A 15,235-nucleotide genomic window follows, 5' to 3' on the forward strand; every position below is an offset into this window, starting at 1 on the left:
TTTAAACATTTTCTTCATTTGTTTGAAGAAAAGTAATCCTTTGATCCAGTCCTACATAAGGTATGTTGTATATTGAAGAGGTGAAAGAAAATTTTTAAGGTGGGGATACCATTCCTATATTCACACCAATACTGGAATACCTTGATTTAGGCACAGCTCATCAGATGTAGTTGCGAGGGGGCATTTTTCAAATAATTCATAACTCTAAGTTTAAACTCAATGAAGAGAAGCCTAAACCCATTCTACCAAACATACTTTCATATATGAGCAACTTAATCCATCAAATTGACGACATAATCTCTTATTGAAGTATATATGAAAATTCACTCAATCAGAAGATGAAGCTACATCTCGGTAGGCATTCTCCATGTGATGTGCCTCAATGAAGACTCACACCATATCCAATACTTCTTGTTCCATCAAGGGTAATGATTTGCATGCATCACCAGGGAGCTTGAGAGCTGACTGTCTCTTATGTATTATTTCTTCCTCACTGTCAACAAGTAAAAAATTATGAGCATAAGTGCTGGAACACGATTGAGACTCAATCCACCATCTAACCTTAATATCGCTATGTTCACACCCATGATGGAACTTAAATGCTTTAATGTAAACATGGACTTTCAACACATCTCTTTACACCTCCATATTCTCCAGGTTTGTCATGGGGAGCTCAATGTTTGATATCAATATTAAAGGGATTAATTTTCGCCTCTTCATCCATATTTATTTCAATGTTTTTCCATATTCTTGAAACCTTTCGTCCCTACTAGGCAAGTCTACGAAAGGAATGTTTAGGTTTCATATGTTATTCATGGTTAGAATTAAAGAGAAACAACCAAAAAGATAAAGAAAGAGAATGCTACCTTAATAAAATGTAGAGTTAGAGTTGGAAAACAAGGACAAGACCACCAAAGACACATAAATACTGAGCGAATATAGATGGAGATTGAAAGAAATAAAAACTACTTTACAAAGCGGGAGTTACAAAAAGTGACTGAAGATACTAAACTTTGGTCAGATATGAGAAAATGAGACGTGATCAATGACTCAAGATTAACCTCAGTTTTATAAACTTGAGTGTACTCAATTTCTATAGCGGTGTCGCCATCCCCTACCCAAGGAGCCTAGGGTCGCGTGGAGAGTTTTTTCAATGAAACACTTTAATTACAAGATAAGCTTTTTAGCACATGTTCCTAAGAATACCTATTCCCACTTAACACACGTTTGACCTTACCCCAACGTGGAGGTCTACCCCATATGGCTTAAAGAGGCAAATAAAGGTACTTTGAAGTTCGATCTCAACACTTTTACAACAATCTTAGCTCCTTACCCGATAGTAAGGACTTATAAGACATGCTTTGGGTCTTTCAGACTGTCCAATAAGACTGAATCAATTGGGATACCCAATCTAAAGTCTTTCCCACCTAAAGATTAAGAACATGTAAACTTTCTTCAGAAGGCCGCACAATGTAACTCGGTGTTGTGCTCATCACAATCGTTGGAATCAATCTAATGGTCTTCATTACTTCACGCCACATCACCATTGGTTTCGCTACCGGGTGCCTACGTATCTTCATCGATGGATGAAGAAATCATAATCGTCGTAGTTCAGCTCAATTTTGTTGGTTGGTTTTAGTTTTATGAAAAATGTTTGTCCTAAATTAAGTTGGTGCTTAGGGCAAAAGCGTACTAAATAAGTTGAATTCAAATGAAAGACTATGTTTTGTGATATCTGCCAAAAGGTTGGCCATCAATGCCAACCAAAGCCAAAGAAACAATGGCGGGCCAAACCATTGGAGAATCCACAAACTACAGAGGGGAAAGAGATACAACATGTTGATGCAGAATCATCAATATGGACAAATGTGACAGGAAAAACAGAGGAAAAAGTGTAATGTCGGAATCCTCAACAAATGGAATAGCTTGTTTTAAATGGGTTTGATTCTCTTAGAATTGAAGGTTCTGTAGGAGCAACTAACACTATAACATGATTATTTCGTGGAACGTTCGGGGGATAAATAATGTAGGTAAGTGTCGAGAGGTTAGCTCTCGCCTCAATTACATGAAGCCTGATTTGGCTATTCTAATTGAAACTTGGGTGAAGATGCATAACTCTATGAAGATAAGGAATAAAATTGGCCAAAAGTGGTCTTACCTTGATAATTATACAAACCACAATAATGGAAGGATATGGATTTTATGGGATAACTCTAGATCATTAATAAATTTTTTTTCCATATATACAAATATTATTTATGTTTATGTATCGTTTATATAAAAATATTTAGATTAATAATAAATTTTTTTCGTATATGTTTTTTTGAATAAATTTTTTTTGGATCATAAATATCATTTTTTGTATATAAAAATACTTAGATGAATAATAGATTTTTTTCCGTATACAAATATTTTTTTTGTTTAGGTATCATTTATAAATAATAGTAGTATGTTACAATTGAATAAGCAATACATTTTTTCCTGTAATATATATATATATATATATATATATATATATATATATATATATATATATATATATATATATTTCTCCTATTTACATTGATAACATATATTTGTGAAATGACATCAATATCAAATAATTTTTCTAATATTTAATTGTGAAAACATTAGTTTAATTGTATAAATTTCATTAATGATATATATTAATATAATAACATTTTGAATCATATAAATTAAAGTCAAGGTTAAAGGTAGTGCACTGAAAGTGTAAATTTTTTTTACACTGTCATCCAATAGAAACAATTGATTTTGCCAATGTCATATAAATTTTTTAAAAATTACAGTATGATTTATCCTAATTCATGGTTGTGATTGATTGACAGTGTAAAAAAGTGCATCACCCATTTTCTCATTAAAGTTAATGATAAATGAAGTGACACACATTTTTATATTGAGACATGTTATGCTTACACTCATTTGTTACACCATAGAAAATTACACCGTACCTACCCCTTGTTTTTCTCTTGTACAAATACCAAAGTGACATAATAAACCATTAAAAAAAATGATAAATATGTATGTATTGTATAAAAGTGTGGTGTAGGTGTATGATTCAGTGTCATAATAGCAATTCTCTTTTATATTATATCTAATAACACACATTTTCAAGTTTATTTTTAAATTTATTTTAATTGAAATAATTTATTTTAAACTAAATTATTATTTTATAAAAAATATTATATTTTAAAATAAAAATGATTTCAAATTATATATTAATATTCAATTATTAAAATTAATTTTTAAAAATTAAATATTATTTTAAATGTAAATTAACAATTATTTAAAAAAATCATAATAATTTTTTATTAAAAAATAATTTATTGAAATATTTTAATTAATAATTTATTAGAAATAATAATAATAAAGTAGTAAAAAGTGAAAAGAAAAAAATAAAAAATAAAAAATGAGTTGGAAAATGAAAAGTGAGTTAAAAAAATTAACAAAATATATTTTTTGTCCTCAAATTATTAATTTAGACTAAGATAACAAAATGACATTTTTGTGATTTCGAGAGTTACAACTTTTTCATTATAGAGTGTTATAGAGTATAGAGTATTATAGATAGATTCCACTATATTTTCATTAAGTCTAAAAAAGTTATCTATATTGAAATTAGACAATGCAACTATTTAAGTTCTTACTATATAATTTAGGTTTGAGAGATTAAATTAACCAATAATTTCAACCGACCATTATTTAAAAAAAAATCCATCTATACCATATTCATATCCTATAAAAATTTCATATATTATTCTATAAAAAATATAAATTTAAATGAAAAAGATTTGGTATATTTACATGATCCTGCCTTGATTCTAAATCATATCTACGCACACCGCCTTATTTTAGAACAACGCGTAACCGTCATATTTTAACTGCATCCTCACCGTTCAACGTTACACCGTTGTCGATATCACAGCCGTTAATCACGATCCTATCATCTATATAAACCTCCTCAACCCTCTACAATTTATTTCATTCCAAAATCAAAATACCGAAAATAGCTAGTTATAACTTTCTCTCTCGTTTGTTCTTTTTTCTGTTCTACTTCGGCTGAGTTGACGAATTGAATTTGATTTGATTTCTTGATTCTAAGGTTTCGCTCATATTTGCTTGCTTCGTCATGGCTCGAATTCATGCTCTGCTTTTCTTGTTTTCTTGATCGTTAGGGATTTGTGTATTGATATGCTTGTTCAGATGGTAGATATCGAGAGTTTCTTGTTTTATGGATCAATTATCAAGAATCTTTTAATATAGTTCTTCATTGGATAATCAAGAGATTCGTTTATCCCTTTTGCAGAGAGTTTGGATTCTTAATGAACGGCTTTAGGGAAATTTCTCGGACATACAAGTCGAATTGTGAACATGTTTATCTGCAGTGTGGCGTGTCACCAGCAGAACAATCTGATTTTTGATTTCTTGATTCTCAACTTTACAAACTGTTTGCTCCGCGATATTAGGGTTTGTTGATCGTCTTTTCTTGCGGATTAGTGTATTGATTCATTTTCTCAGATTGTGGAACTCAAGAATTTATTATCGGCACTGATTTCATTTGGTAATTGATAGCAAACGCACAAATTGAATTTTTGAACATGTTTTTCTGCAAGATTATGGAATAGCCAGACATACATGATGAGGAATTTCGGACCAACGTATGTTCGGTTTGTTCTGATAATTTGTTGATAATTTGTTTGGGACAGCTTAACTTTGTTTGTCTTTGTTGGGGAAAGGTTTTCTATAATCTTCTATTTTGTTGTTTCTATTTGTGATTTATGATGATTGTGACATTCCTTAAAAGATACCTTCTTTGATACAGTGTCCCAAAGACAGCTCTGTACGTGACTTTACTGGTGGATTAGAATAAATCATCAACTTTTGCCGGTTGTGTGTCGGACACTAGTCTGTTTGTGTGTATTTGTTTTAGGATAGTTGTCCTCTTATTGTTTGTCTCGCTATGGTTGGAGTTTTGTGTTTTTGTATTAGGAATTGGAGTATAAAGCATACAAGATTCTAGTACACTTCTTGAGAATAAGGAACTCTGCAGTGTGACATATAAGACTAACAATTAGTATAATGAAGAGTCTTCTCCGCCCAAATGGTATCTGACACAGTGGATAAGTGTAAATATTTGTCACCAAGTACAAAGATAAGAATGAAGAACACTACAAATAAATACAATTTTTCATTTCTGTATTTATATTTATTTCTTTGCCTTGGCGTCGGCAAGACATTTGAATTAAACTCAACATCTTTTCTGCAGTGTGGTTTGTCAAATTAATAACATTCATTGCAAGACAGCATCAAGTTCTGATTTGGTCATCCCTTGTAAATAAATAGATCATATATTTATTGATTTGTTATTTATTGTTTGGTTTGATTTCTTGATTCTAATGTTTCCTTGTGTTATGTTCTATTTTCTTTTATTTCTTGATTCCTTGATTCGGTGGCAAAATTTTCCTAATTTCTTGTGCTCTACTTTCTCTTCTTTCTTAACTAGCTAGTCTTTTTTTTAATATGCTATAGTTTCTATAACTTTTACATTCTGTTCCTCATTTAATAATTTAGTAAGTAAGAGATGCATTTATCCGTTTCATAGCAAGCTGGGAAGTTTGGATATCCATAATGGCAAGAACAAGAATAAATCAAGATAACTTCATCAAAGTTTTGCAATGGGTCATTTTTTACTATTTTTATTATCAGGCTTTGATTGCAAGACACACATATTGGATTTTGAATGTGATTTTATGCAGCTTGCTTGTCAAACTAAAATAACCTTCTTCATAGGATGGTGCTTAGCATTTTGATTTTTGATTCGGTGACCTCTAATAAATTCTTTTCATTTTCAGTATTTCTTTATAGACTCTGAAATCATATCTTCCTTGATTTGGTATTTACTCTTTGGTGTTGCAGGATATCTAGTATGTGAGCGTGTGATTTCTTCTAGTTCTATCTTCCGTTGGTTTGATCTTCATGGTTAATATTTTGGTTAAAATCCATTTTTTGTTAATTGTGATTTATGATGATTATATTCTTAAAAAGATATCCTCTTCCTTGCAGTGGTCAAAGTAATCCTCTGTATTAGGATGAAGAAATTGTCATTTCATATGGGAACACAATTTTGCAAATTGGATGGAAATCTGTTCCACTGAATGTTGTATCGTATACTTCATCATCCATACTGTTGCTAGGCCTTAATTTTGCGGTCATCTCCACTTAGACTCTTCACATTTAAGTCTTTTTCATATTTCAACATCTACTTTTATCAGTTCCTTGTGATTTGCTATGGAATTTGGGACAGGAAGACATTCACATTTGCGATACATCTTTAACATACATGTATTAGGTTTCATATTTGTGATACTTCTTTTTTGATGGCATGTCTTGCTCCAGTTAGAGTTTGTGTTTATGCATCAGCAACGCTAATATGAAGCTTACAAAATAAATACATCTCAGGGAGGTTGAGGAATTTCAGACAACCTGGTTTGGCACTCTTTTTGTGTTTCTTCTTGTTCGATACTTTTCTTTTGATGGCATGTCATGCTACAATTGGAGTTTGTGTTTCTGCATCTGGAAAGCGAATATAAAGCCTACTAAATAATGGAGTGAATCTTAGAGATTAAGGAATTTTGGACAACCTAGTTTGGCGCACTATTATTCGGCTCGGGTTGATTTGCTTGGTTATAATTATTTCCCATATTTTCTTGGCAATTGTGGCTATATAAGTATAAGAATAAGAATTTTCTTTTCCAATATATGTCCCTCATGGAATCTGCAAATTTCTTTTCCAAATAGTTGTGCTTTCTTGTGTGATCGCTTCTCTGATTGACTTCTTCACTATTAGTTTTTTTCGATTCTTTCATGAGCTAAGTGGTGGGTATCATAAGGGGATATGTTAAGTTCTTTTGGCAAAGATTATCAACCACTTGTGTTTACTTTGGTTTTACAGGGGATGAGCTGTGGTGGATATTCTTAAGGACATGCTTAGAGCCCATTGGGTTTAATGGTTCATTTTTCCTTGAAAATGTACTCGTGTTGTAATATATTCTTCTCTATGGCAATGTAATGTGCTAATGTTGATTTTTGTGTTTAATTGTTTTCAGAATTACATGTTTTAATCATTAGGAGATCTTTTGATTTGGTGATCTCTTGTAACTTTTCATTTTGATAATGTGTAGGTTTTTATATAATGCTTCATTTGATAAACGGTGCGATGCTCTCTTAAAATTAAAAGAATATTGACACACTTATTAGTTTGCAGTTCTTGATTACAATGGATAAGAACGATAATGGTATAGAAAGGATACGTTCTTCATTAATTTTTTTTTTTCGGATTTGATTACAAGACATGCAGTGTGAATTCTAGACCTGGTTTTCTGGTTTGTCAAAATAATATTCAATACATGGAGACATGCAGTTTGTATTCTGATTTCTTTCTGGTTTCTTGATTCTGAGGTTTGATTTTGTTCTTGGCTTTTATCGTCATACATGTGAATTGAAATATGACCCTGTTTTCTGAGGAACATTCTGTGTAGTATCAAGCCTCTCTCAACAGTTCTTCCCGTCAATATTACTTCTCTCTTACAAATGTTCGTCTACATGTGGGTTTTTGTTTCAGACATTGCAAAAGTTTACATAATTTTGGAGACATCTGGACAAATTGGCGGGCCTCTCTCGGCAAACTTGGTTTAGAGAATTATTCCATATTATTTCTTTACTTGGTTCTTTTTTTGCGACCTATCCGTCACAGTTTAGTTTTTTTGGGGTATATTTGTCATCTGTTATTGACAGAGTAAGTTTCTTTGCCACCAAGTTTGATGTGAAACAAACGCTTTCTAAATTCTCTATCACACGCTCCTTTTTACCTGGTCTATAGTGGAGAAATGGGGGATAAGTTGATTTTTTGCATTGTATAATCTTCTTCTTCTTTTTTTTTTTTTATTTTTTTTTATTTTTTATGATTTATGATATTCCTAAAAAATACCTTCATTAATACAGTGGCCCAGAAACTGCTCTGTACATGATTTTGCTGGATTGGAGCGAAGCATCAACTTTTGCTGGCTGTGTGTCGGACACTCCCTCATATTGTTTCCCTTTAATTTGGTCATCACTTTAGTCTATATTGTGTGTTTTATGTGGAACTCGTAGCATGCAGAGGTTCACATACTTCCCATTCAGCCTATATTGTGTCTTTGTTTTGGGATAGTTGTCCTCTTATTGTTTCTTCTGCTATAGATGAAGTTTTGTATTGTGTATTAGGAATGGGAGTATAAAGCATACAGGATTCTAGTACACTATCTTGCTCTCCTAAATGGGTATCCCTCACCTCCTTTATCTTATTTGATTATAAGAATAAGAGTCTTCTCGGCCAAAGTGGTATCTGACATAGTGGATAAGTGTAAATATTTGTCACCAAGTACTGATAAGAACCAAGAACACTACAGATAAAACATATTTATTGTCTTTCAATGCTTTGTTATTTGTTATATTTATTTCTTTGTTTTGGTGTCAAGACATTCGAATTAAACTTAGAACATCTTTTCTGCAGTGTGGTTTGTCAAATTAATAACCTTCATTGCAAGACAACCTCGAGGTTTTATTTGGTCATCTCTTGTAAATTCTATTCGGTTAATAACTCTACAGATCATATTCTTTATTGATTTGTTATTTACTATTACTATTTGGTGTTGCAGGAGAGGGGAATTCTTTCGATTTCTTGATTCTAAAGTTTCCTTGTTGTGTTCAATTTTCTTCGTTACGCAGTCTTCATTTTTGTATGTGCTAAAGGAGATCATTAGTAATTTTCATATTGAAATTCTTTTGTCAGAATGTATTGTTTCTATACTTTAAGATTCAATTCATTTATTAATTAAGAGATGCATTATCCGTTTCACAGCAAGATGAGAAGTTTGGATATCCATAATGAATAGAACGGAGAATTATTGAAGAGTAATTCAATATTCAGAAGATGGACTGATCTTCTGATGGTTACTCAGAAGATAGTATTGACCAGAAGATGCTATCTGGGTCCCATTAGCTTAGCTGTTTAGTAGTAAGGGTACTTTAGTATTTTGTAGTACTGTTTGTACTTTAGACTTGTTCACTAAGTTTACTGTTTTAGGGCTTATGTGGCAAGATTCTCTTTCCTTATAAATAGCCTTGTAATAGCTATCATTAGAAGTAGAATACAACATTTATTCTCTCATCTCTTTTGCGCCGTTATTCTATTATTCTCTTTGTCACCATCTTTATTCATTGTGCACCAACAATTGGTATCTAGAGCTCCGGTTCCAAACACAGGGAAACACGAGTGAACGTGAGTTTGTGTGACTGTGTGATTGATTTTGTTTCTGGGAAACAAAGTTGTGTTGAATCACATTTTTTCTTGATTGTTTGTGGGTTGGGAAACACTGTGTGAGTGTGAGTGAAATCTGTTTTTGTCTGCACAAGTTTAAAGATGAGTGGAAGCAACTTGAATACCAAACTTCCAGTTCTTGATGGTAAAAACTGGAATAGATGGATGATTCAAATGCGTGTATTATTTGGTGCTCAAGATGTTCTAGATCTTGTCACTGGAGGATATATTCCGGTTGCAGCGGATGCAACGGAAGAACAAAGAGAAGCGCAGAGAGAGACGAAAAAGAGAGACCAAAAGGCGTTGTTCTTCATCCATCAGTGTGTGGATGTGAATGTGTTTGAGAAGATTGCTGATTCTATGACGTCAAAGGAGGCGTGGGATATACTGGTCAGGTGTTACGGTGGTGACGTATCAGTGAAGAAGGTGAAGCTTCAATCCCTGAGAAAGCAATATGAGAATCTCAACATGAAGAACAATGAGAAAGTCTCTGAGTATATCTCTAGAGTGATTGTGATCACTAATGAGATGAAGGCTTGTGGAGAAACTCTTTCTGAACAAGTAATCATAGAGAAGATATTGAGGTCACTTACTCCTCAATTTGATTATATTGTTGTATCCATTGAACATTCTAAAGATCTTGAAACCATGAGAATAGAAGAGTTGCAAAGCAGTTTAGAAGCACAAGAGTTGCGTCTGACTGAGAGAACTTCTGAGAGAGAAGTTGAGCAAGCTCTGAAGGCTTCTTTTGTCAAGAAGGACCAGAAGCATAGACGTGGTGATAGATTCCAGAAGGAAGCCTCAACTTCTGATGATAAGAGATATCAGAAGGGAAAGGATAAGAAGAAAGTTCAATGTTACTGTTGCAAACAGTTTGGCCATTTTGCTAGAGACTGTTTGGCAAACAAAGGAAGGAGATCAGAAGAAGCAAATATAGCCAGAGGAGGATCAGATGATGAACCTGTGCTATTGATGGCTTCAGAGTCGGACAAAAGATGTTCGTCAGAATGGTGGTATATGGACACTGGGTGTTCAAATCACTTGACTGGAAACAAACAATGGCTGATAGACTTTGACTCTGAAAGGAGGACAAAGATCAGATGTGCTGATGATAAGTACCTATATGCAGAAGGTATGGGAAATGTCAAAGTCAAAGTGAAGAATGGAAAGACTGTTCTGATCAAGGATGTTTGGTATGTTCCTGGAATCAGAAGCAATCTGATGAGTGTGGGTCAGCTCATTGAGAAAGGTTTCTCAGTTGTTATGAAGAATAACCTCTTGAAGTTGTATGATTCCAATCAGAAGTTGATTATGCAATCTGAACAGGGAAGCAACAGAACATTCAAGGTGAATGTAGAAACAGCTGAAATAGAGTGTCTGAGTGCTGAAGGCTCAGAAGGTGATAGTAAGCTGTGGCACAAGAGGTTGGGGCACTTGAACTATAGAAGCCTGGGGCATCTAAGTTCTAAGAAGCTTGTACATGGCATTCCAAAGATTGTGAAGCCTGAGAAGTCATGTGAGGTATGCATGAAAGGCAAACAACCCAGATTGCCATTTGTATCAGAAGTTGCTCCAAGAGCAAAGCATGCTCTGGGAGTAGTGCACTCTGATGTGTGTGGACCATTTCCAGAACCTTCACTTGGAGGAAATAGGTATTTTGTGTCTTTTGTGGATGAGTTCACAAGAATGACGTGGGTAACTCTCATTAAGTTTAAGAATGAGGTGTTTACAGAATTCCAGAAGTTCAAGGTGAAGGCTGAGAAGCAGAGTGGTCAGAAGATAAAGATTCTCAGAACGGATGGTGGAGGCGAGTATAACTCTACAGAATTCCAGAAGTTCTGTGATGATAATGGAATTGAGCATGAAGTTACTGCTCCTTATACTCCTCAACACAATGGTCTTGCTGAACGTAGAAACCGTACTTTGCTTGATATGACGAGAAGTATGCTTAAAGAGAAGAAGCTTCCTCATAATCTATGGGGAGAAGCTGTTGCTACTGCAGCATATGTGCTCAACAGGTGTCCAACGAAGAGGCTGAAGGAAATTGTTCCTTTAGAGAAGTGGACTAAAGAGAAGCAAAGTGTTAGTCATCTGAAGGTTTTTGGTTCTGTGTGTTACAAACACGTTCCAGAAGCTAGAAGGAAGAAGCTGGATGATAGAAGCAAAGTGATGTTATTGGTAGGGTACCACAGTACAGGTGCATACAAGCTCTATTGTCCAGAGACTAACAAAGTTGAAGTCAGCAGAGACGTCATTGTGAAGGAATCAGAAGTTTGGGATTGGAAAGAGTCTCAACCAACTTCTGATGTAGAGATAACTTTTGAAGAAAAGTTAGAGTCAGAAGATGAATCTTCTGAAGACGAGTCAGAAGATGAAGCATCTTCTGAAGATGAGTCAGAAGGAGAATCTGATTCTGATCCAGATTCTGATGATGATCCAGATTCTGGTGGTAGTCATGATTCTGGAAGGGAAAACTCTGAAGACATAGGGTCTGGAGGACAAGCTTCTGGAGATGATCATGGAGGTGGTGACTCAGGAGTAGCTGACTCTGAAGTAGCTCAGCGACCACAAAGAGTCAGAACTATACCAAGAAGGTTTGCAGATTTTGACATGTTGCACGACACAGAAGTTGACTCAGAAGGAGAGGTCATTCAGTGCGCCATGTTAGTAAATTCTGAACCAGTGTGTATAGAAGAAGCGCTCAAGAAGAAGGTCTGGCTAAATGCCATGAAAGAAGAACTTGAGGCTATAGAAAGAAACAAGACTTGGAAGCTGACAGAACTTCCAAAGAAGAAGAAAGCCATCAGCGTCAGATGGGTTTTCAAGGTAAAGCTGAAGCCAGATGGATCAGTTGGTAAACACAAAGCGAGGCTAGTGGCTAGAGGTTTTCTTCAGAAACCTGGACTAGACTACTTTGAGGTGTTTGCTCCTGTAGCTAGACATGAAACAATCAGGCTGGTGATTGCGTTAGCTGCGAACAGAGGATGGTCCTTGATGCATCTGGATGTAAAGTCTGCATTCCTGAACGGTCCATTACAAGAGGAGGTATACGTGTCACAACCCCCTGGCTTTGTGAAAAAGAATAAGGAAGGGATGGTGTACAAATTACACAAAGCTCTGTATGGATTGAAGCAAGCACCCAGAGCTTGGAATTTGAAGATTGATTCATTTTTCAAGAAGCAAGGGTTTCAGAAGTGTGAGATGGAATATGGAGTTTATGTGCAACATTCTGGAAGCAATATGATTCTGCTGTGTCTGTATGTTGATGACATATTGCTTACAGGGAGTTGTCCAGAAGATCTGATGAAGTTCAAGAAGGTGCTGATGAATGAGTTTGAGATTACAGACCTTGGGAAAATGTCATATTTTCTAGGGATGGAGATTCTGTACTCAGAAGATGGTATCATTCTGCATCAGTTGAAGTATGAGTTAGAACTTCTGAAGAAATTCAAGTTGGAGAATTGCAAAGCTGCTGTTACACCGTCAGAAGTGAATCAGAAGTTGGACTCTGATTCTGAAGGTGAAGATGTTGATGCTACGGTATTCAAACAGCTGGTTGGTTCTCTAAGGTATTTGTGTAATACCAGGCCTGATATATGCTATGCAGTTGGATTGGTTAGTAGGTTCATGAGTAAACCTAAGTGGTCCCATTACCAAGCTGCTGTCAGAGTCTTGAGATATGTCAAGGGAACTCTGAAGTTTGGCATATTGTTTCCTTCTGGGAGAAAGGAAGAATCAGAGTTATTGAGTTATTCTGATTCTGATTGGTGTGGAGACAGAGTTGATAGAAGGAGTACTTCTGGATATTTGTTCATGTTTCTGGGAGGCCCTATCTCTTGGAGTTCCAAGAAGCAACCTGTTGTTGCTCTATCAACCTGTGAAGCTGAGTACATCGCAGGCGCTGTAGCTGCATGTCAAGCTGTGTGGCTTCTGAATCTATTAAAAGATCTGAAGATTAGAGTGAAGAAGCCTTTGAAGCTGATGATTGATAACAAGTCTGCAATCAATCTTGCCAAGAATCCGGGGTTACACGGAAGAAGCAAGCATATTGAGACTAAGTATCATTTCTTGAGAAGCCAAGTCCAGAATGGAACATTAGAAGTTGTGCACTGTAGCACTCAGAAGCAAGTGGCAGATGTTCTGACAAAGGCGATCAAGACGGATCAATTTCTGCTCCTGAGGGATGGAATTGGCGTTGTCAGTTTTGATTGAAGAATATGAATTAAGGGATGGTATTGAAGAGTAATTCAATATTCAGAAGATGGACTGATCTTCTGATGGTTACTCAGAAGATAGTATTGACCAGAAGATGCTATCTGGGTCCCATTAGCTTAGCTGTTTAGTAGTAAGGGTACTTTAGTATTTTGTAGTACTGTTTGTACTTTAGACTTGTTCACTAAGTTTACTGTTTTAGGGCTTATGTGGCAAGATTCTCTTTCCTTATAAATAGCCTTGTAATAGCTATCATTAGAAGTAGAATACAACATTTATTCTCTCATCTCTTTTGCGCCGTTATTCTATTATTCTCTTTGTCACCATCTTTATTCATTGTGCACCAACAAGAATAACCCAGATAACTACATCAAAGTTTTTCAATCGGTCATTTTTTACTATTTTTTATTTTTGGGGTTTGATTTAAGACATACGAATTGAATTTTGAATGTGATTTTATGCAGCGTGGTTGTAGAACTATAATAACCTTCTTCATAGGATGTGTCGTATAATAACCTTCTTCATAGGATGTGTCGTATGCTTCATCATCTTTTGCAGGTTGTGTCGAATACTTCATAATCAATACTATTGCTAGGCCTTATTTTGGTCATCTTTAGACTCTTCACATTTCTGTCTTTTTCCTACTCAGCTTCTACTTTTATCAGTTCCTTGTGATTTGCTACGGAATCTATGACAAGAAGACATTCACATACTTTGCGTTCGTTCTTGGATAAGATCAATTATTGTATTTACACACATGTATTAGTTTTCGGATTTGTGATACTTTTCTTTTGATGGCATGTCTTGCTACAGTTGGAGATTTTGTGTTTCTACATCATAGGGAGGCTGAGGAATTTCAGACAACCTGGTTTGGGACTCTTTTGTTTGGGTGATTTGCTATGTTATAATTATTTCACCTATTTTCTTGTCAATTGTGCCTTATTTATGAATAAGAGTTTTCTTGGCTGTCTTGCTACAGTTGAAGGTTTTGTGTTTTTGCATCAGGAAAGTGAATGTGGCATTCAAAATATAGAGGAAATTTTAGGGAGGTTAAGGAATTTCGAGCAACCTGATTTGGCACCTATTGTTCGGGTTGATTTGCCTTGTTATAATTATTTCCCATATATTCTTGTCAATTGTGTCTTATATAAGTATAGAAATAAGAATTTTCTTTTCCAAATAGATGTCTCTCACTGAATCTTCAATTTGCGGCTCTTGTGCTTTCATGCGGTGATCTCTTCTTCGATTGAATTCTCCACGATTACTTTTTTTATTCTTTCTCGAGTTTAATGTGGTGGGCGTCACAGGGGAATATGTTGAGGAAAGGTTTTTATAATCTTCTATTTTGTTGTATTTATTTGTGATTTATGATGATTGTGATATTCCTAAAAAGATACCTTCTTTGCTACAGTGTCCCAAAGACATCCCTGTACGTGATTTTGCTGGTGGATTAGAATGAATCATCAACTTTTGCAGGTTGTGTTTCGGACACTGGTCTATTTGTGTGTATTTGTTTTAGGATAGTTGTCCTCTTATTGTTTGTCTTGCTGTGGTTGGAGTTTTGTGTTTTTGTATTAGGAATTGGAGTATAAAGCATACAAGATTCTAGTACACTTCTTGAGAATAAGGAACTCTGCAGTGTGACAT

Source organism: Vicia villosa, linkage group LG5 (genome assembly GCF_029867415.1).
Source record: "Vicia villosa cultivar HV-30 ecotype Madison, WI linkage group LG5, Vvil1.0, whole genome shotgun sequence".
Classification (NCBI taxonomy): Eukaryota; Viridiplantae; Streptophyta; class Magnoliopsida; order Fabales; family Fabaceae; genus Vicia; species Vicia villosa.